Here is a 24,958-nt window from a genome sequence, read left to right on the forward strand (position 1 = left end):
CAGAGGTTGGTACAGTGAAAGGCGTTGACCAGGAGAACTCTACCCTTGTTCTATCTGAGAGGTGGCGTCACAAGAGTAGAACTATAGGACACAGAGGAAACGTGGGTGAGGGAACCATCTTTGACAGCATGGGGGAAAACCACATTTACAAATGAAAGAGGATATCTTGGATGTACTAGAATGGAAAGCTTCATCGTGGGAGTAGATACGACGGAGACAGAGACATTGAGAGTAGGGGATAGCTCTTTGCAAGAGGAATGGTGGGACAAGGGTAGATCAATAAAGGTGTCAGAGATAATTCGTCAATTTGCTGGCAGGGTGGAAGTTATTGAAATCATTGTTCTGCACATGGAGGCACCTCTGATGCAGTTGTCAATATAGTAGATAAAAAATTGGATGATGCCATTGTATGTTTGGAACAAGGACTGTTTGACAAAGCCAAATAAAAGGCAGGCAACCCCCCTCACTCCTTCCACCGCATCTCCTTGCACCTATATTCCCTCCTCTGGGTTGATAATTGATGCATCTGCTATTTGTATCTCCTAATCTCACACTTTATTTTTTCATCTCTGTTCACCCATCTGCCAAAAAAACCCTTCTCACCCCTCTCCTCCTATCACTTGCCAGACTTTGTCCTGACCCCATCTCTTATTCAGCTTTCTCCCCCCACCACAATCAGTCTGAAGAAGGGTATCAACTCAAAACGTTATCCATCCATGTTCTCCAGAATGCTCCCTAATCTGCTTGAGTTACACCTGTAATTTGTGTCTTTTTGGTGTGAATCAGCATCTGTATTTCTTTGTGTCTACAAAATCACACGGTTGGAATCTGGTTTGTGTTAGTAGCAGCTCAAGGAATTGGGAGAGGAATAATACTTCAGTTACACTGCAATGAGATCCTGACTCATAGAATTCTCATCAATAACACCATGTCATTGACAGCATGACTTCAGGAAGTGTAGCTGTGCACACACCCCAGGATACATTGATGGCACCAAAGTAGAGAGTTTGAACTTCCTGGGAATAAATATCACCAGCAATTGTTTCTGGACCAGCCACATCAAAGTCATGGCCAAGAAGGCACACCAACTACTTCCTTGGAAGGCTTAAGAAGTTTGGCATGTCCCCAACACCCCTCACCAACTTCTACAGATGTGCCGCAGAAAGCATTTTATCGGGATGCTTCACAACCTGGTTTGGGAACAGCTCCACCCAATATCATAAGAAATTGCAGAGTTGTGGATGTAGCCTAGACCATCTACTCCATTTATACTTCACACTGCCACAGCTAGACCACCAGCATTATCAAAGATGTCTCACCTCTGTGATTCCCTCTTCTACCATCTCTCATCAGACAAGACGTTTGAAAATACAGAAGTTTGAAAATGCACACCTCCAAATTCAGGGACAGTTTCTTCTCAACTGTTATTGGACAACTGAATGGTACTCTAACCAGTTAGTGCAGTCCTGACGACCCATCTACCTCATTCGAGACCACAGAACGATCATAATTGGCCTTTATCTTGCACTAAATGTTGTACCCTTTATTGGTGCACTATTGGCAGCTTGATTGTAATCATGTATATAGTCTTTCTTTGACTGGATACCATGCAAACAAAGTTTTTCATTGCACATTGGTGCAAGTGACGATAATACACTAAACTTGTAAGATAATAATGTTTATTATTAAGATAATAATGTTTAGAGTGGGCTAAGAAGTTTCATCAAGGAAAAAGGATTGTCAAATGAGGAGATAGTCCAGATAGTCCAAAAGGATTGTCCAGGTAGGCACAGTGGCGCAGCAGTAGAGTTGCTGCCACACAGCACCAGAGATGTGGGTTCGATCCTGACTGCAGGTGCTGTCTGTACGGAGTTTACACCCGTTGAAAACCCACGGGGAGAATGCACAAACTGCATACAGACAGCACCCGTAGTCAGGATCAAACCCAGGTGTCTGGCGCTGTAAGGAAGCAACTCTACCGCTGTGTTACCGTGCCACCCTAATACAGTATATACAGTACACTAATACAGTAATCAGATCTAACTTTAAAAAAAAAGCCAGGTAGAAAGGGAACAAAGTACCCTTCACCATCTGCACAGATTGTAACATTTGGTGGCTTTCCCACTTTACCATTAGTAACTGTGAGAGAGTGCGCTCTGTAACAGAAAACACACTGCCGCACAGTGCGGTAATCAGATCCGTGCCCCTCTGTGAAACACTACACATCACATTGATGGCTCCAGTTTCTGTTACCTAGAAAACAAGTAAACTCTGAGTTGTCATCAAGCACTTAAAAGGCTCTAATCTCCATAATAATAGATATGATAAAATGATATTCAATAGCACTGTGATAATTAAAGCAGTGTGCAATGTTTATGCTGAAAGTGGGAGGGGAAATCGGGATAGCAAAACAGCTCTCACTATTTAAACCGAATGTTGAAGGTGTATACACAGCTTTAAATATTGCAGATAAGTACAGTTCATAGACAAAGGCAGGAATGAGAAGTCTAAATAAATTTCAATGATGGATACACACAGTGACACGAGTACATTTTAAATTAAGCGTCCGTAAAAGCCCAATTTTCAAACCACAAAGATGAAAAACTCAACATCGGGATACTTTTTTTTAAACAGACTTCATGACTGGTCTACCTTAAAAACGTGCTTGTTCTCAACACGGCGAGCTGTTTACCCATCCTTCGCACCACTGACCAGGGCTGAACCCAACCATTTACAACTTCCTTTTACAGCAAGTTTCTGACCCTAATCATGAAGACTGCCTACTTTCACCAACACTGCCTCCACTCTGCCCTTGCACATCTACTGCTCTTGAAATAGTACCTCCAGACTTGACTGATACTTCTCCACAGCCTTTGCAAAATTGAGTTCGTTCCAGGGCAGGCTACCCTTACCCGAGCTGACACATGGGTCTAACACACCACATCCTTTCCCGATCATTGGTGTTGGTGGAACTGCTCCAAATTTGGACAGATTATTTGCACCCTTACATTCCCACTCTCAGGATAAATCACTCATCTTAACAGCAAAAGAGTAAAGGGAGAATAAAGAAGTAATTATGGTAAATTATGGTAAAGAAAGGTAGGGCGAACCACTGAATTTTAATGTAAAAGTGGCAGAGCCTGTGGTTAATTTTGTGACACCACCCCCGTCCCAGAAATTGACCTTGAACCTCACGTTAAGTAGAAGGATCACAGTGAACTATTATTGGAATTAACATTGGATACAATGTCCATCTTCAAAAGGTGCATTGAGATCAAAGCAAGTGCAAAATAGCACATCAATTAACTAAAATTGAAGGTAGGTTAGCTCTGACATGGTTGCATGATTCTCGTAAGGGCAAAGGTCAGTCTTCATTTGGAGAATGCATGTTACTTAGATGGAAAACGAATCCTTCAGTGACTTGGTGAACTCTTTTCAATACTTTTGGCAGCTCGGTTACTTCTATCAATAATAATCCACCATGGCCAACTGTCATGAATGTAGTTTTTGACCTTTGGAATGTTTGCGCTTTTGAGCAAAGGACATTCTCTAATATTTTTGTTGCTGTTGTAAAAAAACTGCCTGTGAACTTCCAGAACGTAGGTGCAGTAATAGTTCTGCATGAAGTACTTCATCTGCAATAGCACGCTCAGTGGAAAAGACTGTGATGTGGGGCTTGAAAGATTATACTGCTTGTAACGATGGTTGGTAGATCTACAGTGTGGGAAAAACTGGTGGCTACATTTAACGCTAACCTGTTTTCATTCCATCCCTTGCCTGTCAAACATCCATCGACTGCTAATTTTTCAAAATATTCAAGTGCCAGATTCAAAATACACCTCTCCTGTATCTGCTATTGTTGAGTTCCCAAAAGACCACTTACTGCAGCCACTCTAGCCAGCAAGTGAACCCAAAGACATAAATCTCATTGTCAAATCCAATTCCCTGCATCTGTTCTTTAGTGTGAAACTAAAGACCTCAAAAACTGCCCTGATCTACTTTATTTCCCTGTGAATATCTGACAGATTGCCAAATAAATCTTGCCCAAGGACTCCAACATGTCATCTTGACCTGCGTTACTCGATTGATGCATTCATTGACTGAGCCATTACTTATATTCAACCAGGTGGCTTGCAAGTCATACCTAGGGCTCGTCGAAATCTATCCAGTCTCTGGTAATTGACAAATGCTCATGTCCCCAGGTAGATAAGCCATCAGCAAGGATATGTTCAGTTAGCTGAGGGATAGAACACCCACTGCTCAAAATTACAATCCTTTATTTTAAGAAACGACTCTTTGAAAGCTAATTGTGATACCGCCTCCATTCCAATTAAATTCCACCTGTCAGAAATGTCTGCCTGTAGGGGGCTGCATTGTGCTCAGGAGTGTTCCAATACTCTCAACCTATTTCAAACTTTCTGCAAGCAATAAAACCATCAAAGCCAGCTGTCACTTTGTAAAGCTCGAGCTCTGATCGATAGAGCTCCTGGCAAGAAAGATGTTCATTCACAAAGGTAAATCACCTCTTTGCACATCTATTATTCTTCCACTCATTTTAGGTTTAGGTTTTGTTATTGTCATGTGTACCAAGGCACAATGAAAAGCTTTGTTTTGTATGCTATCCAATCAGAGCAAATAATATATAATATAATCATGTCAAATTCAAGTACAATGGATAGAGTAGATATGAAGATACAGAGTGCAGAATATAGTTCTCAGCATCGTAGTGCATCAGCTCCATAGATATTCACTTTGTTAAAGCTGTGTCGAGCAGGTTTTGTTAATTTTATTACTTGGGCAAGTTGTCTAAATCCAGTTGTTCTCAATCATTTGGCTCTGATACAGAATATGAAACATAGATCAGCACAGCACCGAAATAGGTCCTTCAGCCCACGATGCATGTGTTGACCATAACGCCAAATTAATCCCATCTGCCTGCCTAGGATCTATATCCCACCATTCCCTGCCTGTGCATATGCTATTATCTGTAGCTTTGCCACCTCTGCAGACAGTACATTCCAGATACATACCACCATCTATGCAAAAAAACTCGCCTAACAATTCTCCTTTAAACTTTTCTCCTCTCCCTTTGAACATATGCCCTCTAGAATTTGACATTTCCATCCTGGCAAACAGACTCTGACCATCAACCTTGTCTGTGCCTCTCATAACTTCTGTCAGGTTGCCCCTCAACCTCTGATGTCCCAGGGAAATCAGTCCAAATTTACCAACCTCTCCTTATAGCTAATTGTCTCCCCTGCACATTCTCATTGTCTGCACATTCTTCCAGTTATGCAGTGGCCAGGACTGCACACAATATTCCAAATGTGGCTTAATTGTTGGCCCTTTGAATATAATCAATCAACCATTGTGTCATCAGTTGCCAAGTAACTCGGATCAAGAATTGCTCCCCTCTTCTCAGCCTCTCTTTCTACCCTTGGAGACTTTGAAACCTTCCTCTTTTACCCAGGTACAGAGAAAAGCCTTGATCATATGAGCCAGCTTGGGGAGTCTACAACGTTACATAAATACAGGTAGATGCTGTGGATAAAGCCTATGATGGGTGCCTGGACCAGCCAAATGCAAAGCTTCAAAGAATGAACAAGAACAATGGTGGTGCGGTAGAAGAATTATATTGAATCATGCAGAATATTAGAAACATTCAAATTTAGAGTTAAATGCTGATCATTTGCATTTTGTCCAAGTTCAATAGCTGCAAAACCAAATTACAGTGCCTGAGTTATAAGGAGAAGCTGGATTGTCTGAGTCTTTTGTTTTTACCTGAGGGATTATTTTATAAGAGGTCCATAAAATCATCGATAAGGTAAAAGGGGCGTAATTCGAGAATGGTCAGTTTTTTTTTCCCCAGAGGGTAAAACTAGAGAACATGTTTAAGGCAAAAGGGAAAAGATTTCTAAAGGCCTGAGGGGCAACATTTCCCACACAAAGAATGGCACATATGTGGAAGGAATTCCCACAGGAAGTAACGGGGGCCGGTACAATTGCAACATTTAAAATATATTTTGGCAAATACTGGCAGATCGGAAAGTCCCACTTGACTGAGTCTTCACCAGGCCTAGGCTAGTGAGACTAGCTCGGTTAGGCAACTTGATTGACATGCACAAGTTATGCCAAAGGGCCCATCTCCGTGCTGCTTCACTTTATGATTCTATGAAGGCTAAGGACCAAGTGCTGATAAATGGACTAAGATTAATGGTCAGCATTGACAGAATGGTGTAAAGGGACAGTTTCTGTGCACTCTGACTAAAATAATTCAGATAAAGTATTTCCGCTTTCCCTTCCTACTCCAGCTCAAATGTGTTCACATATCACAGAATATCAATCCTTCCATGAAGAACACGATTGCCAGATAACTTGTTCTAGATTAATGTGGTGCAAAATGAGCTGAATAAAAAAAAACTTTATTCAGTGTGTGGGTAGCCCACCACCTGTGAAAAATAATCTCTGAATATTGGAAAAATGCTTTACTTAATGGACAACAATTTGGCAGTTATATTAGGTTGCAATAATTTCTTATTAAATTATAAAGTTCTTATAGCACAAAGAATCAGATCCTTGTTAGTGTCTTTAGCACAATTAGCATGAACTTTATTTGGTGATAATAAGAGTGATCTCAGAGGTTTATAAAATTATGAGAGGTGTAGGGAGGATCAACAGTCAGAATCATTTTCCCTGGGCAAGGGAGTCCAGAACTCAGGAGCATATGTTTAATGTAAGAGCAGAGAGATTTAACAGGGACCAAACTGGTACTTTTCACACAGAGGGTGGTAGTATAAGAAATTAACTGCCAGAAGTGGTGATAAAGCCAGATACAATTACGATATTAAAAAGGCATTTGGATAAGTACCTAGATGGAAAAGGTGTGGAGGGGTATGAGCCTAATGCAGGTGAATGGGATAGCGTTGTTTAGCATCACAGTCAGCACAGACGAGGTGGCCAGGAGAGCCCGTTTCTATGCTGTATGGTTCTAGGATTTCATCTGCATGTTTTAATGGGCTACAGCTCTGGAAGGGCATGAAGAGTGAAGAGAATTTTACTCACCAAAAGTTAACCGTCTCATTTAGTTGGAACACACTCATAATGCCTTCAATTTAAAAAAAACATTTGACAAAATTCAAATATAATTAACTGTTTATCTTGAACACCCCAAAATCTTGTATGTCCTTGCACCATTCGTATTAAGCTTACAGAATAATGAAATAAAAGCAATCATGCATAAACCAGACCATATGTCACGGAGAATATTTTTTTGGATCAGTTCCAAGATAGTGCAGGAAAACAAACAAGTCTACTCGAACCTGATGAATATAGCAAAGAAAAGCGAATTCCAGTTTCTTCATACATCAAACAGTCAGCATTTAATATTAACAACGATGGAGCTCCTAGCTTGCAAGTACATTTTAAATTTTAATCAGCGAGTGCATTTTTCAGATAAGAATCTAGATTTCCATCATTTTATGAATGCAGACAGGGGTGCAGAATGACATTTACTGGTAAGAATATTTGATTCGAATCCAATCTGTGTGGACAAGAGTGAGCGCCCGTCCCCAGCCACTGTTATTTGGAATTCAACTGCAACACAGGTCGAGACTTCATTCAGCCCATGGTCACAATAGAGAACACAGTGCAAAATAACAGCAGCATGAGAGCTCTTTTGGCCTCTCGATGCTGCTTTGCCATTCAATAAGATGGTTACCGAGGGGAATAAACCATTCTCCACCGCGCTCTACCTCCTAATTTGTCAGTGCCAGTACTTAGCAGTAGAAACTATAAAGTTCCCACCCGAACGCAACTTCAGAAAATTAAGGGACATAACATACTACTTGCCATACCAGCTAAAGTGCCAGTTTTAGTTTATTGTCTGACTGAGCTCACTGAAATTATTTATTGTTTAGTTTACTGTCACGTGTACCAAGGTACAGTGAAAAGCTTTTAGTTACCAGTCAGCGGAAAGACCTCATGATTACAATCGAGCCGTCCACAGTGTACAGATGCATGATAACGGGAATCTAGTTTAGTACAAGCTAAAGTCCAGTAAAGTCCAATTAGATGCGTGGGAAAGAACTGCAGATGCTGGTCTAAATCGGAGGTACACATAAAATGCTGGAGAAACTCAGCGGGACAGGTAGCATATCTGGAGAGAAGGAATGGGTGACGTTTCGGGGCCCTTCTTCAAGAAGTCCGATTAAAGATAGTTTTAGGGTCTCCAGTGAGATAGAAAATTCCTCCGGATTGCTCACTAGTTGTTGATAGGATGGTTCAGTTGCAAAACTCAAACAAAACTAAATTTTTAAGATCTAAACGGCTCTTACCAGCTGCTGACGTCACAATACCCACATGCCAACCAATCCAAGCCGCTTCTCTCTCTCTCTTCATTTGGCAGCCTGGCTCTCCTCCACTCCCCCCGTCCCTTCAAGTACACTCGCGCCACGCCTCCCGCATCTGGACTCCTACGCCCGCCCGCTCAGCTGCCACCCAGCTCTCCTCCACTCCCCCCCCCCCCCCCGTCCCTTCAAGTACGCTCGTGCCACGCCTCCCGCATCTGGACTCCTACGCCCGCCCGCTCCAACCGCCCGCTCACCTTGAGCCGCCCACGCGCTCAGCTGCCACCCGGCTCTCCTTCACTCCCCCCCCCCCCCTCCCCACCGGCTCTGTCACGCTGGTGGAAGCCACAGATCGGCTGTTTCCCCGCTGATTTTCGCCGTCCCCGCTGGTGGCCCGCAGGCTCACTTGGGATCACGCCCGCCCGCCCACTTCACCCTCCACCCCTCCCGCCGTACTCGGGGTCTGAAGCACCGAGGTTGCGAGGCCATGGAGATGAGGCTCACTCTGAGGCCGACGGCTGCTGGGCGGCCCCACCCCTCTCCTCCCTCCGTCCCTTCTTAATATAATATCAATGGGGGTGGTTTGTGTGTGTATGTGTGTGAGGGGTAGTTAGTGTGTTTTTGTGTGTGTGTGTGTGTGTGTGCGTGTGTGTATATGTGTGAGAGGGTTAGTTAGTGTGCGTGTGACTCCTCAGGCCGCCCCCTCTCCTCGCAACCGTGCGTTGCGGGAACAGACCCAACGGGACTGCACTTGGTCTAATAGGTATATAAAATCATGAGGAGAAAATAGGGTGAATGCAACAGGGTCTTTTACCCAGGGTATGGGAATAAAAAAAACAAGGATATAGGTTTAAGAAGAGAGGTACAAGATTCAATAAGAAAGAGAGGGGTACATTTTTCATGCAGAGGCTGGTGGATACATGGAACGAGCTGCGCAGGAAATAGTCAAGGCAGGTACAATAACACCATTTTAAAAATATTTGGACATGTACATGGACAGGAAATGCTTAAAGGGATATGGGCCAAACACAAGCAGGTGGGAAAAGCTTAGATGGGATGTCTTGGTTGGCATGGATGAGGTGGGCCGAAGGGCCTATTTCTCTGCTGTACGACTCTGACTAATCAATTCAATAACTGCATAAACACAATTTAAATTGCAACGGCTGAGGGTTGCTTTATGCACTATCTTTAACATTGAAACATAATATTTTGAGTATAATGAGAGAACTGAAGTGAAAACATCAACAGGAGAAAGAAATCTTTTGGACGACAGAAGTCAAACCAGACAGTTTCCACGCAGCCTTCATTGGAAGGATCAGCGCTGTGTACATTTGATTTCACCAATGAAATGCTAACACTGGGATAACACTTTGAAAATGTGTTTCCAGTACTCAGCTGGATTGCTGACAAAATCCATTTGTTGGCTAAGGAGTCATTCAATGTGGGCCAATAGTGAGCTGAACAGGACGTAGGGAGTTAAACCAAACATCTGAACGTGTCATTACAGAGGGAGCCAATTATTTCCAAGAGTTTCATTTGCCGGGCATGTTATCACAACAGTGCACACTGGGCTTGCTTCACCCCTTCATGCAAATGCCCAATTACCATGCAACGACTGACCGGTCGTTCTGATGTAAACAGTGATCGGGGCTTGAATTGAAGTGGAGCATCAGGTAGAGCATCAGACACAAAAACACTAATCCCCCCCCACCAAATAACAGCTTTAATGAGCAGTAGAATATTCATCCACATTACGCAACTATCCTGCACCACATTTTCAAATTATAGCAAGGTAGCATTGACAGTACATATACTGGTTTCATATTTGCCTAACAATCTCAATTACTTTTACAAGCTGTGTTAATCAAACTTGTCTATGCTACTGACTGCAGTTGAGAGTTCACACAGCATAACAGAGGAGGAGACTAATATTCCTGTGCACCATTCATCCTATCCTTGTAGATGAGATGCTAAACCCAGTCCCAATATACTATGTAGGGTAGATTTAACAAGCACCACAGCATTATTTGAAGAGCAGGTAGTTATTGCCTGGTATCATGGTCAGTATTTATCACTTACCAAACACATCACTACAATAGTGTAGGAAGGAATTGTAGATTTACACCGAAGATAGACACAAAATGCTGAAGTAACTCAGCAGGTCAGGCAGCATCTCTGGAGAAAAGGAATAGGTGACGTTTCGGGTCAAGACCCTTCTTCAGACAGAGTCACGGGAGAGAGAAACTAGAGGTATGAAAAGGTTCAGAACAAATCAGGGCCAGCACCGATGACCGAAGAATGGTGGAGCCCACAATGGTCCATTGTGGTTGCAGAGGAGGTAATAATGAAGGGATACATGAAGGGATATATATTAGATTATTTAACTATTTGATTATCTGACCTATGGGAAATGCTGTGATCCTATGCTGTAATTCCATTCCACTGGCTCTGAAACAGCAACCCAAATCAGAATTACCTGTGGCTTACAGAAACCAACGCTGGTATTGCAGCTGCAATACACTATGGGATATCCTGAGGTCATTCTAGAAATGCTAGCTTCCTCATGAAACACATACATTGAAAAGTTTAAAGGGCCTGTCCCACTTTCACGACCTAATTCACAACCTTTTTTACTTGTGGACATTTTTCATCAGGCTAGAAAAACGGCCCGACCTACTTGATGCCACGAGTACCTACGACTAGCATCACGACCTACCTACGACTTCGTGACGACCATGCTGCGAGTATGTCAAGGGCAAACTCGGCAGAGGTCGTGAAAGTGGGACAGGCCATTAACTCTACCGCCAGCTACAACAGAAACAGCCAAGCTAAAACTTTTTTTAAAGAACAAGCCACTTGCCTTGTTTCCCAAAGCATAACATTCAACAGTGAACAGGCTCAATTGTTTACTCTGTAGCCAAAAAACAAAGGCAAGTGTTTGAAAACATTAATGAACATCAAAACCAGCTCTTTAAAACTCCCACGTTGTGATGTTTCTGATATGCCACACTCAATACTAATATTTAACAATTATTTTATTTCAATGCATTACTCTCTTCTTAGGGCTTGATAACACTGGACATCTTGCCCACATCTTGGGTCCCAACGTGGGCAATACTATATTTAAAACATTCAGCGTTACGGTTACCCAATTGTCCACATGAAGTGCTGATCAGTGGATGGGTGAATAGAGAATAATCAGATGAACCACACTCTGGATCATCTCACAGTATTTTATAAATGGAAATGGAGACCTAAAGTCTACAACATACCAAGCTAAATGAAACGCTCATTTGAATTTACTGGCAGGCCTAACGCGGAGCACGGAGAAGCAGAAGCAGAGAGAAGAGACTATTAGGTTGAAAGTCCGTGAGAAAGGTGAGTGACAGGGAAAGGTACACAAAAATGCTGGAGAAACTCAGCGGGTGCAGCAGCATCTATGGAGGGAAGGAAATAGGAGACGTTTCGGGCCGAAACCCTTCTTCAGATTGATGGGGGGTGGGGGGGAGAGAAGGAAGGAAAAAGGGAGGCGGAGCTGCCCGAGGGCGGGGGGACGGGAGGAGACAGCTTGAGGGTTAAGGAAGGGGAGGAGACAGCAAGGGCTAGCAAAACTGGGAGAATTCAACGCTCATGCTATCCGGACGCAAGCAACCCAGGCGGAATATGTGACAGGGAAAGACAGTTTAGAAAGATCGCCAAGACCCGGTCCTACTCGGCAGCAGAGCGGCAGGTGAAGGAGAGCGGAGATTGACCGATTTTAAAAAAATCCATATTTTACAAAGCAAATCCGTACATCCGTATTCTTATCGCATTTCTGTACAAAATCCGGAAAATCCATACTACTTGGCAGCTTTGTCCAGGTACAACAGGCAGTGAAGAAAGCTAATGGCATGGTGGCTTTCATAACAAGAGGAGTTGAGTATAGGAGCAAAGTGGTCCTTCTGTAGTTGAACAAGCGCTGGTGAGACCACACCTGGAGTATTGTGTGCAGTTTTGGTTTCCTAATTTGAGGAAAGACATTCTTGCTATTGAGGGAGTGTAGCATAGGTGCACAAAGTTAATTGTCATATGATGAAAGAATGGGATTGTATTCACTGGAATTTAGTAGCATGAGAGGGGATGTAGACGCAGGAAACATGTTCCTGACGTTGGGGGAGTCAAGAACCAGGGCCCACAGTTTAAGAATAAGGGGTCGGCCAATTAGAACCGAGATGAGGAAAAACGTTTTCACACAGAGAGTTGTGAATTTGTGGAATTCTCTGCCTCAGAAGGCAGTGGAGGCCAATTCACTGGATGCATTCAAAGAGAGTTACATAGAGCTCTTGGGGCTAGCGGAATCAAGGAGTATGGGGAGAAGGCAGGAACGGGGTACTGATTGTGGATGATCAGCCATGAATACATTGAATGGATGTGCTGGTTCGAAGGGCCAAATGGCCTACTCCTGCACCCATTGTCTATGTATCTATGAATCTATGGACATTGCTCAAAGCTTTACAGTACATCCCATGATCCAACATACACAATTTTGGCAGATGGCCTATTTATTTATGGTCACGATCAGCATAATTTAAAATCATAGTTTTGGAAAGAATAGTCCTAAAGTTTGCTCTAGAAGGGTTCCAACTTGAAACAGTGCCTGTCCATGCCTTCCCCAAACGCTGCCTGATCAACCGAGTTCCTGCAGCACTTTGATTTTTGCTCTTTGGACAAGAGAGGTAAAAATGAGGAAAGTTCCCATCACTGCTTCAGGAAAGTTCCCATCCCATCACCGCAGTCCCTCAGGGCTGAGGATGATTTGCTTCCCCTTCACTTCTGAGGAACGGAAGATGTCCAAGAGTGAACTCTTGTAAAGTCGTCTGACTATTACTCACCCAGCTACTGTAGTTTTGAAAGCAAGAGCTTTGAGTGCACTCTCACAGAGGTGTAAGGTAACCAGAGACCAGATTGTTTGGACTGAGAGAAAAACACACACATACCTCAAATTGACCATTTCATGATTTAAATTGGCTGCCTTACAAAACTATAATAATAATAATAATGCATTTTATTTGTTGGTGCCTTTCTGGACACCAAGGACACCTTACAGGACATAAAATCACAATACGTTTATCAATATTAAAATCAAGTTGATTAAAAACAAAAAAACAAAAACAAAAAAAAATACACAAAACATTTTAAGTCATTAAAATCAGGGTGAACATGGTGGAAGTTATGTCGGGTATGCTAATCTAAACAGGTGTGTTTTGAGTTGTGATTCGAATTGATCGATAGTGTCCAGGTGACGGATGGGAGGTGGGAGAGTGTTCCAGAGACATGGGGCAGAGCAGCTGAAGGCTCTGGCACCCATGGTGCTGAGTCTAAATGTGGGGACAGTTAAAATTGCAGCTGAGGAGGAACGAAGTGACCGGGAAGGAGTGTATGGTAGCAGCAGGTCAGAGAGGTATTGGGGAGCAAGGTGGTGGAGGGCTTTGAAGGTCAGCAGTAAAATCTTGTAGTTAATCTGGTGGTGCACAGGGAGCCAGTGGAGCTGAGTAAGGATGGGTGTGATGTGGTCCGATGATCTGGTGCGGGTGATGATCCGGGCTGCAGAGTTCTGAATGCATTGGAGGCAATGAAAACGTTTATTGGAGGTGCAAGTGAGGAGGGCGTTGCAGTAATCGATGCGGGATGTGACCAGAGCGTGGATGAGGACTTTTGTATTGTCTTTGGAGAGGGAGGGGCGGAGTCTGGAGATGTTGCGGAGATGAAAGTATGCAGAGCGTGTGACATTGTTGATGTGGAGGCCAAAGGAAAGTGTACTGTCCAGAATGACGCCGAGACTTTTGGCATGGGAGGAGGTGGGTATGGGTGAGCCATCAACTGAAATGGTGAACGGGTGGGTTTTGGAGAGTGTGGACTTTGAGCCAATTAGCATGATTTCTGTTTTATTTCCATTGAGTTTTAGAAGGTTGAGTGACATCCAGTTGCTGATAGCTTGAAGACAGGTGGTGAGGGCAGTTGGGGGAAGGGAGGTGTTTGGTTTTGTGGAGAGTTAAAGTTGTGTATCATCGGCGTAGCAGTGACAATTGATTCCAAAATGACGGAGAATATTGCCAAGAGGTTGAATATAGATGATAAAAAGCAGTGGCCCCAGCACCTATCCCTGAGGAACACCAAAACTATAGCAAAGATGGTAGAGGGTAGAGGGGAAGGAGGGGTGATGATTGATTAATAAGTAAGGCAAAACAATAAATGCCAAATAAATGAATTGAGATGAGCTAAAGAAGCAAGCATGTTCTTTTCTTTACATTCCCTCTCTTGCCCTGCGATCCAAATCTCTTCAGCCCCTCCTTCCATTAATTCTCCCCCCAGCCCCCCCCTCCCCCCCCCTTTCCTTTGGTCAGTCTTTTACTGCTCCATGTGGAAAAATACATGAGCAAACGATGATGGTCCTGACAGCGGGTGAGCCTGGTGGGCGTCACAAGGCACTGGAGTAAATACATCCATTACATGGTTTCCGCCAAGAAGAACTGGAAGGCAGGATCTCACAGAGAAAGGTATCTGGAGCCATGCTGACATGAACTGTACAGGTACAGTTTACCAACTCGCCCAAGGCAGCCAAAGATAGGATGCAGAAAGTTGCTGCCCTGCTGTCATTGTTGTATGGAAGGCAAAACCAATATGTTGCAAGGGAACGGCACAATAAGCAGAAGTAGATAGCTTTCATTCTCACCCCTACTTCCTCTTGAAAGTCCTGGACCTGCTAACACAACAGTTCTCAAGAGCATTATTCTGCTGAGGCCACCACAACCAAGACGAGACCTTCCTCATCTGATGCTCATCCATTCCATGAGATGGTACAGAATGAGGGTGGTTTATTTTATCCCTGACACAAGAAGAACGGGCAATGCAGAACTACAGTCCACAGTTCTTTTGCTGCTGGACTGAGTGGCTGAGCCCAGCAGCGAAACTCCTCAACCCAAGGAAGGGGGTGACATGAATGGCAACAATGTTATGAACAAAACCTCTCAACATATCGCTTCTCAGACCTCTGGCCAACAAGCTGACTTAGAGCTGGGAACAGAAGCAGCAGCTTGCCGCTGTAAACTCTTTAGGTATTGGTTTAAACCAGAGGCAGAGTGCAAAGTCAGATTTGCGATTATTTATTTTCTTAGAATTATAAAATGCTAAGGAAACATAGATATAGTAATTTTTAAGAGAGAGGGAGAAACCATAACTCATGGGTTTCAATATCAGCAAGTTTATTTTAAACTTTGGGCCAAATGGATTTTATAAATCACAATAAAGATGGTAAAAGGTGAAGATTCAAGGAGACCTTGGAACCCAAACATGTTGATTGTTAAAATATCATGGACAGCTTTAGAAAATAATCAAAACATTAATGTTTACATATAGAAGATTACAAAACCAAGGAGGCAATGTGACAGTTGCAAAAAAGTCCTGGTTAATCAACACCTGAATATTTTTAATTTGTGTCACACCTCAAAGATAAACAAGGTTGGGAAAAAAAGCACAGCACAAATTTACGTGCCAAAATATGATTGTGCATAGTTCCTTGGGGTTCCATCTTAAACAGATCATGCCTCACTGACTTGTCAGTAGATTTATCCCTGAGATGGTCACTAATGAAACACAGGCTCAAGACAGAGGGGTAGAGCAACAGGGAAGAGTATTTTAGGCATTAGCTGTTATATTAATTTCTGAACCTCAAGGGATTTCACCAAAACTATGGAACTTTAATATTTTGTTATTATTCAAAACCCTAGTTAGGATTGTGCTGATAATTCAGTTACGACTGTTTTAGAGTGAAAGATAATTGCACTACCCCATCCACCACCCCAAACATTCATTCTCCACACTGTGTTTACAGAGACTGCAACTCCTCAATATGCTGCTTGTAACTCGCCCAGGCTACTCTGATAGAACCTCACAAGCCCTGGCTCCACCAACAAGAAACAAGGGAGCATAACCACTTATTGGCTCCCTTCCAAATCACTCACAACCCTCACTTGAAAATACCACTGACTATTCATCGTCGTTGGTTCTGAACCTGGAACTTGCTCCAAAACAGCACTGTCGGAATATTTCCACCCAGGGATGGGAGTCTCAGGTTTAAGGTGAGAGGGAAAAGATTTAAAAAGGAAACAAAGGAACAATTCTTTCTACATGGAGAATAGTAGGTATAGGGAATGAGCTGCCATTTGAAGCGGACACAATAATAACATTTAAAAGACATGAAAATAAATACTTGGAAAGAAAAGGTTAGAATGAAATGGGTCAGGTGAGGACAAGCAGAACTAACTTGATTAGGCAACATGGTCGGCATGGATGAGTTGGACCAAAGGGTTTGTTTCCATGCAATACAGCTGTTTGAATCTTCATGAGTCTTCTTATGACTACAGAGGTTCAAGAAGGCAGCTCACTCGCACCTCCTTTTCAATAAATGCTGGCCTTGGCAGAGGCAGCAAATATACTGAAAATAAATAAATATTCATGTCTAATGGTTAAATTACAAAAAGAGACTACAAACTGTGCTCACGTTTCGTGGGATTTGGAAGGTCAAATAGTGATTTGATGGAAATTTGGAAATGTTAATGGAAACTAGAAAGATTGAAGGGGTTAAGCTATTTACACTAGTTGGGGAGTTTAGTAATAGGAATGGTGTAACATTAGAATCCATTCAGACAGGAATGAAAAGGTTAACATAAAATGTGGTGGAAGTTTGGTGTCACCATATTATTGTGCATTTGCCAAATGTTATGTACAGCAATAATTCCAAATATGAGAATGGTAAAATAGTTGGCGACTAAAGGTACTAAGCATCGAGGGACAACCGCAGGCACATGGGGCGACATCAGAGCTCAGCAAGAACTTGATTGAACAGTGAACAGACTCGGAGGCCTGAAAGGCCCACATTCCTGTTTCTAATTGTACCAGACCAATTTTCCCCAGGAAATGAAAACTCCGTTATGTTATTTCAACCACCAGCTGGGAGAATAACAATACAGAAAAGTTCCACAATGACTGAAGATAAAATGGAGACCAAATATCTTTGTTTCTTTCGCCCATTTGCACTTAGGGTAGTAGAATAAAATGGATGGTTCGGTAGTGTGGGGGTGTGGGGGAAGAATAAGTAAAATTGTTAATCAGAAGAATTATCTTTAACCAGAAAAAGAATAATGTCAAGACCTCTCAAGCTTCGTCCTTGTAAGCTGCAAACTGCTTTTACATAGCATTTAAGGCATAATCGAGGTGCTCCCTTAGTTAAAATTCTATGCCAAAACACACATACAAAACATTCAAATCACTACTGGAAATTAGCCAGGGAAAATAGACATCAGCAATAGCATGCGGCAACTGCTGTAAAACTCCAAACATAATGAAAGTGTCCCAACTAACAATTAGGACATTTAAAAGGCACTCGGACAAGTACATGGATCGAAAAGGGTCTGGAGGGATCTGAGCCAGGCAAATGCAAATGGCACTAGCTCAGTTAAGTAACTTGGTCAGCATGGATGAGTTGGGACGAAGGGCCTGCCTTCATGCTGTTTAACTGTGGCTCTATAAACCAATCATCTTTGGACAGTTTAAAGTGATTTATCGCACCCTGCCACAGTTGCCAATCCCTACTCAGAATGTCAGTCAAGGTAGTAAAAATTCTGCAAATACCACTTTGATCCCTTGACCACCGGCAAAGTTAGAGAAGGTCAAGAAAACATTAATAGCCCTGTCCCATGGTACGAGTTCATTCCAAGAGCTCTCCCAAGTTTAAAAAAAATCAAGCGTGGTAAGCACGGAGAACGAACGTGTACGTCGGTACGCATGGGTACGTCGGAGCTCGGGGGCGTCTCTTAGCGCTAACGGCAGGTGCTCTGGAAGATTCGCTAACGGCAGGTAAGCACAGGAAGACTCATGAAGATTTTTCAACATGATGAAAAATGTCCACGAGAACCCCGAGTACCGACGATTGGCCATTACCATAAATCTCCGAGTTCGAATCAGGGCAAACTTGGGAGAACTCTTGGAATGAACTTGTACCGTGGGACAGGGGTTTAAGGCATGGAACACCAGGGCTGCCATGGAATAAGTGGAGTCTTAGTTGTGGGTGTATTGAAGTAGCAAAAGCAGTTGCTATTACTGTTTACCCCAACTCCCAATGTGTAGAGGGTCAATGTACGGTAAATGTGACCGATCTACATTAAGCTCTCAAGATTGATTGAAAGTGTTGCAATACAACAAGGTAAATTGGGTGTAACAATTCAGACTAATTAAGTTTCACAATTGAAATGTAAACAGCAGCAGGTAGCTCTGTCTTTCAGCACAGCGTAGGCTGTCAACCTCTATAATTTATTTGCCAATTAGACACATCGGAACAGCACCCTGGCCAGGAATAAATGTGTCAGTGCAGTGCATTAACAATCACATTTGATCATGAAAAAATGATTTATCACAACTAACTTGAGTATGGACAAACTAAATTCCAGGGCTTCTCAGTTGTAAAATAATTCATTTGTAACATTAAGCTGGTAAGCCACTAAAATGCTGAATTTACACAGAACTACTTCAACATCACACTGTATTAGACACAGATACTGTTCCAATGTTAGTGAAAATAAATGAACCTGCTAAAAATTGGCTAATTTTACTTGATTGCTCGCATCTCTAAACAAAAAAGGAAAGACTAACATAAATATTGACCAGATAAGGAACACACAGACTGCGCCCATTAGGGACGTTTGCTGTATTAGTGATACGCTAGTTCTTATTTACGCATGACATTGACCTTCTCTCCAGGGAGCACCTACACTTCTCCTGGGTGGAAAGATCCTAATGACATAATCTGTGTCTAGCACATTACAAAACAGATCCCCCACCTTCTCTCCTGACTTCCACCCACCCGCCTAACTCTCTCTTAAGTCTTGACACTGCCCTTTTTCATTTCCATTCTCTGACAAACCTCTCTCTATCTCCGACCATCAGCTCTCTCAAATGGCCATTCCCATGCTCTCTCCCACTGTTTCAGCCCATATCTCATCCTCACTTCTGTTGCCATCTTCTACACTCCCCATCCATCAATATCCTCCTCATCAATCACAACATTTACCCCAATACTAACCTCAAACCCATTTCTCTCTTCTAACTTCTGGGAGAAGATGCAGGAGCTTGAAAGCCCAGATGTCCAGTCTTAAGAGCAGTTCTTCCCCTCTGTTATTGATATTCTGAAACAATTACCTCTCTCACACCCCCTTTCCAGAGGTACTGCCATACTTTTACTCTCAACACAATTTTGTTCAGTTATTCTGTTATTGTACTTTTTTTGGGGGGGGGGGGGGGGGGGGGGGGGGGGGGTGGGGGGGGGGGGGGGGGGGGGGGGCACTACTTTTGCAATCAGATGACACTACAATCATGCACAACTCTGCTGTTTTGCACTCATCAATGTAGTTATTAGCGGAGCCACCATTACCACATATACTGTTTATTTTGTGCACTACATGTAAACTATGATGTATATATGTTAATAAACTAATTTGAATCCTTCCCTCTGAACAGTACAAGCTCACTGCAACCTGACAACACGCACTCCTTGCTAATTTCTTTATCTTCTGAATCATCCCGGATCACTCCCAGACTGCGCCTAAAGTCACTCTCCTGGGTATACATCTCCGTCTCTCTCGCTCTCCCCACCACTCTCTCCCCCACACACCCTCCACTAAGTATGCTAGTGACACTAAAGTGGGAGGTATTATATATAGTGAAGATAGTTATGAAAAAATACAGCTGGGCAAGCCGATCAGGAATGGCTCATGGAGTTTAATGCAGCAAAGCGTGAGGTGTTGCAAATTGGATAATCAAACCAGGGTAGGACCTTCACATTGAATGGTAGGGCCCTGAGCAGTTTGTAGAACAGAGATATCTATGGATGCAGGTTAATAGTTTCCTGAAAGTGGTGTCACAGGTAGATAGGATGATCAAGAAGACTTTTGGTACATTAGCCTTCATCCAATTAGGGTATTGTGTAAAAAAGTTGGGATGTTATGTTACAGTTGTACGAGACATGGGCAAGGCCACACTTTGGGCACTGTGTTCCGTTTAAGTCACCCTGCTACAGGAAGGATTTTGTTAAGCTGGAAAGAGTGCAAAGATTTACGAGGATGTTGCCATGACATGAGGGTCTGAGCTACAGGGAGAGGTTGGGCAGGCTAGGGCTATATTCCATATAACAATTACAGCACGGAAACAGGCCATCACGGCCCTACAAGTCCGTGCCGAACAAAATTTTTTTCCCCCTTAGTCCCACCTGCCTGCACTCATACCATAACCCTCCATTCCCTTCTCATCCATATGCCTATCCAATTTATTTTTAAATTATACCAATGAACCTGCCTCCACCACTTCCACTGGAAGCTCATTCCACACCGCTACCACTCTCTGAGTAAAGAAGTTCCCCCTCATATTACCCCTAAACTTCTGTCCCTTAATTCTGAAGTCATGTCCTCTTGTTTGAATCTTCCCTATTCTCAAAGGGAAAAGCTTGTCCACATCAACTCGGTCTATCCCTTTCATCATTTTAAAGACCTCTATCAAGTCCCCCCTTAACCTTCTGCGCTCCAGAGAAAGGTTCTTGGTTTCCTCCCACTTGTCCCCTTATTCCTTCAAGCATCCAAGACTGAAAGGTGATCTTATAGGAGATCAGGGTAGGAGAATCAAAAACAAGAGGACAAGTTTAATGTGAGAGAGGCAAGATTTAATATGAACATGAGGGGCAGCTTTTCACTCCGAGGGTGGTGGATATATAGAACAAGCTGTCAGAGGAGGCAGTTGAAGAAGATACTATAACAACAATTAAAAGACATGCAGACAGGTACATGGATAGGAAAGGTTTAGATGGACATCGATCAAACGCAGGCAAATAGGACTAGCGCAGTTGGGACATGTTGGTCGGCATGGACAAGTTGGGCTGAGGGCCTGTTTCCATGCCGTGTGATTCTCCACTCCTCATCCACTCCCCTATCATATGCCCCTCCACTACTGTCTTCCAGTCTCCAATTCTTTACTGCACCACTCCTCCCTCTCACCGGACTCTCCCTCCCATAACTCCATCTCCTCCTTCACCCATCCCCTCTCCCTTACCCCCTCTTCTTCTCTCCCTCGCCCCATCTCCTCTTCTTCTCTCCCTCGCCCCATCTCCTCTTCTTCTCTCCCTCGCCCCATCTCCTCTCCCTCAGCCCCTGTCCATCTGCTCCCCACAGCTCTCCCCTCCTTCTGCCCCATTCTCCCCCCCCCACCCACCTTGCTCTCCCGAACCACCTCCTCTCCTCACCCCCTCTTTTGTTCCTCTCGTCTCATCCCTCTTCCCTCACTATCGCCCCCCTCTATCCTCCCACTTGTCCCCTTATCCCCTCTCTTCCCACCCATCGCCCCTCTTTTTGCTCCTCTCCCCCTCCTCTCCTTCCCGGGGCCACGAACTCACGATGCGCCGGATCCTCCAGACTCGCTCCGACCCGCCAGCTCCGTCTCCGCACAATGAGCCGAAGCTTCTCCTGCGCGCGGACGACAGCGCGCTCCCGCCGCCGGCGCGCGGCCGACACGCGCGCTCCCAAACCGAGCACCGCCTGGAGCGCGCGCCGTCCTCCGGTGGGTCAGGGAAGTGCAGAGCAAAGATCCTAGAGGAACAAGATCGACCACTCTTCCGAAATACAATGGGCTGGCGTGTAGTACGTGACGTTCCTCTAGGATCTTTGGTGCAGAGTGTCGTGCTCGGCAGTGGAGTTTGTTCAGTCAGTCCTCCACGCAGCACCCTGGAGACACCAGAGACTGGAGATGCTGGGGTCGACAACAAGAAACAATCTGGGGAATTCAGCAGATCGAGTTCATTTGTGCGGGCAAAGAGACGGCCCACATTTAGAAACATAGAAAAATAGGTGCAGGAGTAGACCTTTCGGCTCTTCGAGCCAGCACCGAGCTGATCATCTAAAATGCCATTCAATATGATCATGGCTGATCATCTAAAATCAGTACCCCGTTCCTGCTTTTTCCCCATATCCCTTGATTTCTTTAGCCCAGCTAAATCTAACTCCCTCTTGAAAACATCCAGTGAATTGGCCTCCATTGCAGTCTGTGGCAGCTAAACTCCATAGATTCGCAACGTTCTGGGTGAAGAAGTTTGGATACCCTGCCTCAGGGCTAGAGAGAGCAGTGCAGCATAGAAATAGTCCCTTCATACAAACATATCCATGTCAAACAAATTGGTATTGGTAGTAACAAAGAACTGCCGATGCTGGTTTATACCAGAGATAGATACAAATTGCTGGAGCCATGATCCAAAATTTGTACAAACAAGATAAGACTACATTTTACATCCACTTTGCATGTCACATATGGTTTGTAGGAATCCTGGTGGATAGTCGCTTGAACGAGAAAACAATGTCTCCAGCAGAGCTGGATGTGGTGACCATAGGAAGCTCTGCCTCGGCTCCCCACCCATCTTGAAAGGGTTCAGAGAAGATTTACGAGGATGTTGCCAGGACGAGAGGGTCTGAGCTATAGTGAGAGGTTGAGTATGCTGGGTCTCTATTCCTTGGAGCACAAGAGCAAGAGCGGTGATCTTATAGAAGTGTATAGGATCATGATGTGCCAGGATGTTGGGGAAGTCCAGGACAAGGGGTCACAGCTTAAGGATAAGGGGGAAATCCTTTAAAACCGAGATGAGAACAACTTTTTTCACACACAGAGTGGTGAATCTCTGGAACTCTCTGCCACAGAGGGTAGTTGAGGCCAGTTCATTGGCTATATTTAAGAGGGAGTTAGATGTGGCCCTTGTAGCTAAGGGGATCAGAGGGTATGGAGAGAAGGCAGGTACGGGATACTGAGTTGAATGATCAGCCATGATCATATTGAATGGTGGTGCAGGCTCGAAGGGCCGAATGGCCTACTCCTGCACCTAATTTCTATGTTTCTATGAGAGGAATAAATCGGGTAGATGCACAGAATCTCTTGCCTAGAATAGGGGAATCGTGGACCAGAGGACATAGGTTCAAGGTGAAGGGGAAAAGATTTAAGAAGGGGTAACCTTTTCACACAAAGGGTGGTGGGTGTATGGAGCAAGCTGCCAGAGTAGGTAGTGGAGACCGGGACTATCCCAACATTTAAGAAACAGTTAGACAGGTACATGGATAGGACAAATTTGGAGGGATATGGACCAAACACAGGCAGGTGGGACTAGTGTAGCTGGGATATGTTGGCCAGTGTGGGCTTGTTGGGCTGAGGGGCCTGTTTCCACACTGTATCAATCTATGACTATCTTCCACCTCAGGGGGGACATTTTTCAGCACCTTCTCTATGACCTCTGATGCAGGGATAGGTCAATACTTTGGATGCATTTGAAAACAAGGGAGGAAATGATTAAACCATGACATTGTCAGAAAAGGTGGCAGGAATGAGCAGATAGCACTGGGGTAATGGTGAACGAAAGGTGGGACCTCTGACAGTGTAACTCTCTTCTGGTGCCGTACCATGTTTCTGTCTCAGAATTTGGGACTTGAACTCACAGCTTTGACTCAGAGGCAGGAGTTAATGTGTAATAAAGCCAAAAAAAAAAATGGTTTTACATTGGAGCAAAAGATGCATGGAGAATCGGTGAGGTGTATGTAAATCTTGTTCCAGTTTATTTACATATGTACCAGGCCATTTTATGTTTGAATTTTCAAACAATTAATTTTCCAACTTCAGGTAACCCATTCTGCCTTTGTTCCCCTCCCAATTTATCTCTAGTCTTTCCAATTTTGTCCCCTTACCTGTAATCCCCATTCAGCCCTCCATCACCCATTTTTATAGCTTTCCCCCCTCCTGGTTCCATCCATCTACCACTCATGCTCTTCATCCACCTGAATACCTCCTCCACCTGGTTCCATCCACATGTCCTTCATTTCTCCCTTAAATGTTTCCCATTATCACTTTCCTTACTCATAAGATACCAGTGGTGACTGTCTTAGTGTCCGTACTGACCATTTATCTCCAACTTCTATCTCCATCTTTATCCCCCACCTGTCTCCATCAGCAACAAAACAACAAAGTGCTGGAGGAGCTCAGCAAATCAGGCAAATTCTGTGGAGAAAATGGACAGGTAGCATTTTGAGTTTGGACCCTTCTTTGGACTGATATCAATCAACAGTCTGTCCCCTGTGATGGAACAGAGAGAATCGAGGAAGGGGAGAGACTTGTCAGAAGTAGTCCAAGTGAATGGACAGGGTGGAAGTTAATAGTAAAGCTGAAGAAATTAATGAACTCTGCATGGGTACAGGAAGCAGCCCCAATGCATTCATTGATGTAGCAGGGAAAGAGTATGGGAATGGTGTTGGGGTGTATTTGTAAGGAGGAGTGTTCGACGTAACCAACAAAAAGACAGGCATAGCTGGGGCATTTCCATTAGGCGAGGAAATGGACGTCCATGGTAAAGATGAGGCAATGGGTGCCTAGGAATGCAAGTTATCGAAGTGGTGAAAAGCGTGTGAGATGTCTCGGATGGAGGTTGGAAGGGACTGGACAATGGCAGGCAAGATAGAATCAAGGAGGAGACCTAAGGAACTGCAGATGTTAGAATAATGAGCAAGACA

The 24,958-nt window shown here is 43.9% G+C and overlaps 1 protein-coding gene across 2 annotated transcripts in view; it reads right to left on the reverse strand.

Moving 5' to 3' along the window:
- Window positions 1-21,968, reverse strand: part of LOC129698980 (SH3 domain-binding protein 4-like) — a 76,770-nt gene extending 54,802 nt beyond the window's left edge. Inside the window, exon 1 of one of the 2 annotated variants that reach the window (XM_055638522.1) lies at window positions 21,817-21,968. The gene's annotated coding sequence lies outside the window, so the exon portion shown is untranslated. Of the gene's footprint in view, window positions 1-16,647; window positions 16,666-21,816 lie in introns of those variants that run through there. The other variant, XM_055638523.1, reaches the window with a different exon arrangement.
- Between the last annotated feature and the right edge of the window lie 2,990 nt (window positions 21,969-24,958).

The sequence above is a fragment of the Leucoraja erinacea genome, chromosome 7 (assembly GCF_028641065.1).
Source record: "Leucoraja erinacea ecotype New England chromosome 7, Leri_hhj_1, whole genome shotgun sequence".
Lineage (NCBI taxonomy): Eukaryota > Metazoa > Chordata > Chondrichthyes > Rajiformes > Rajidae > Leucoraja > Leucoraja erinaceus.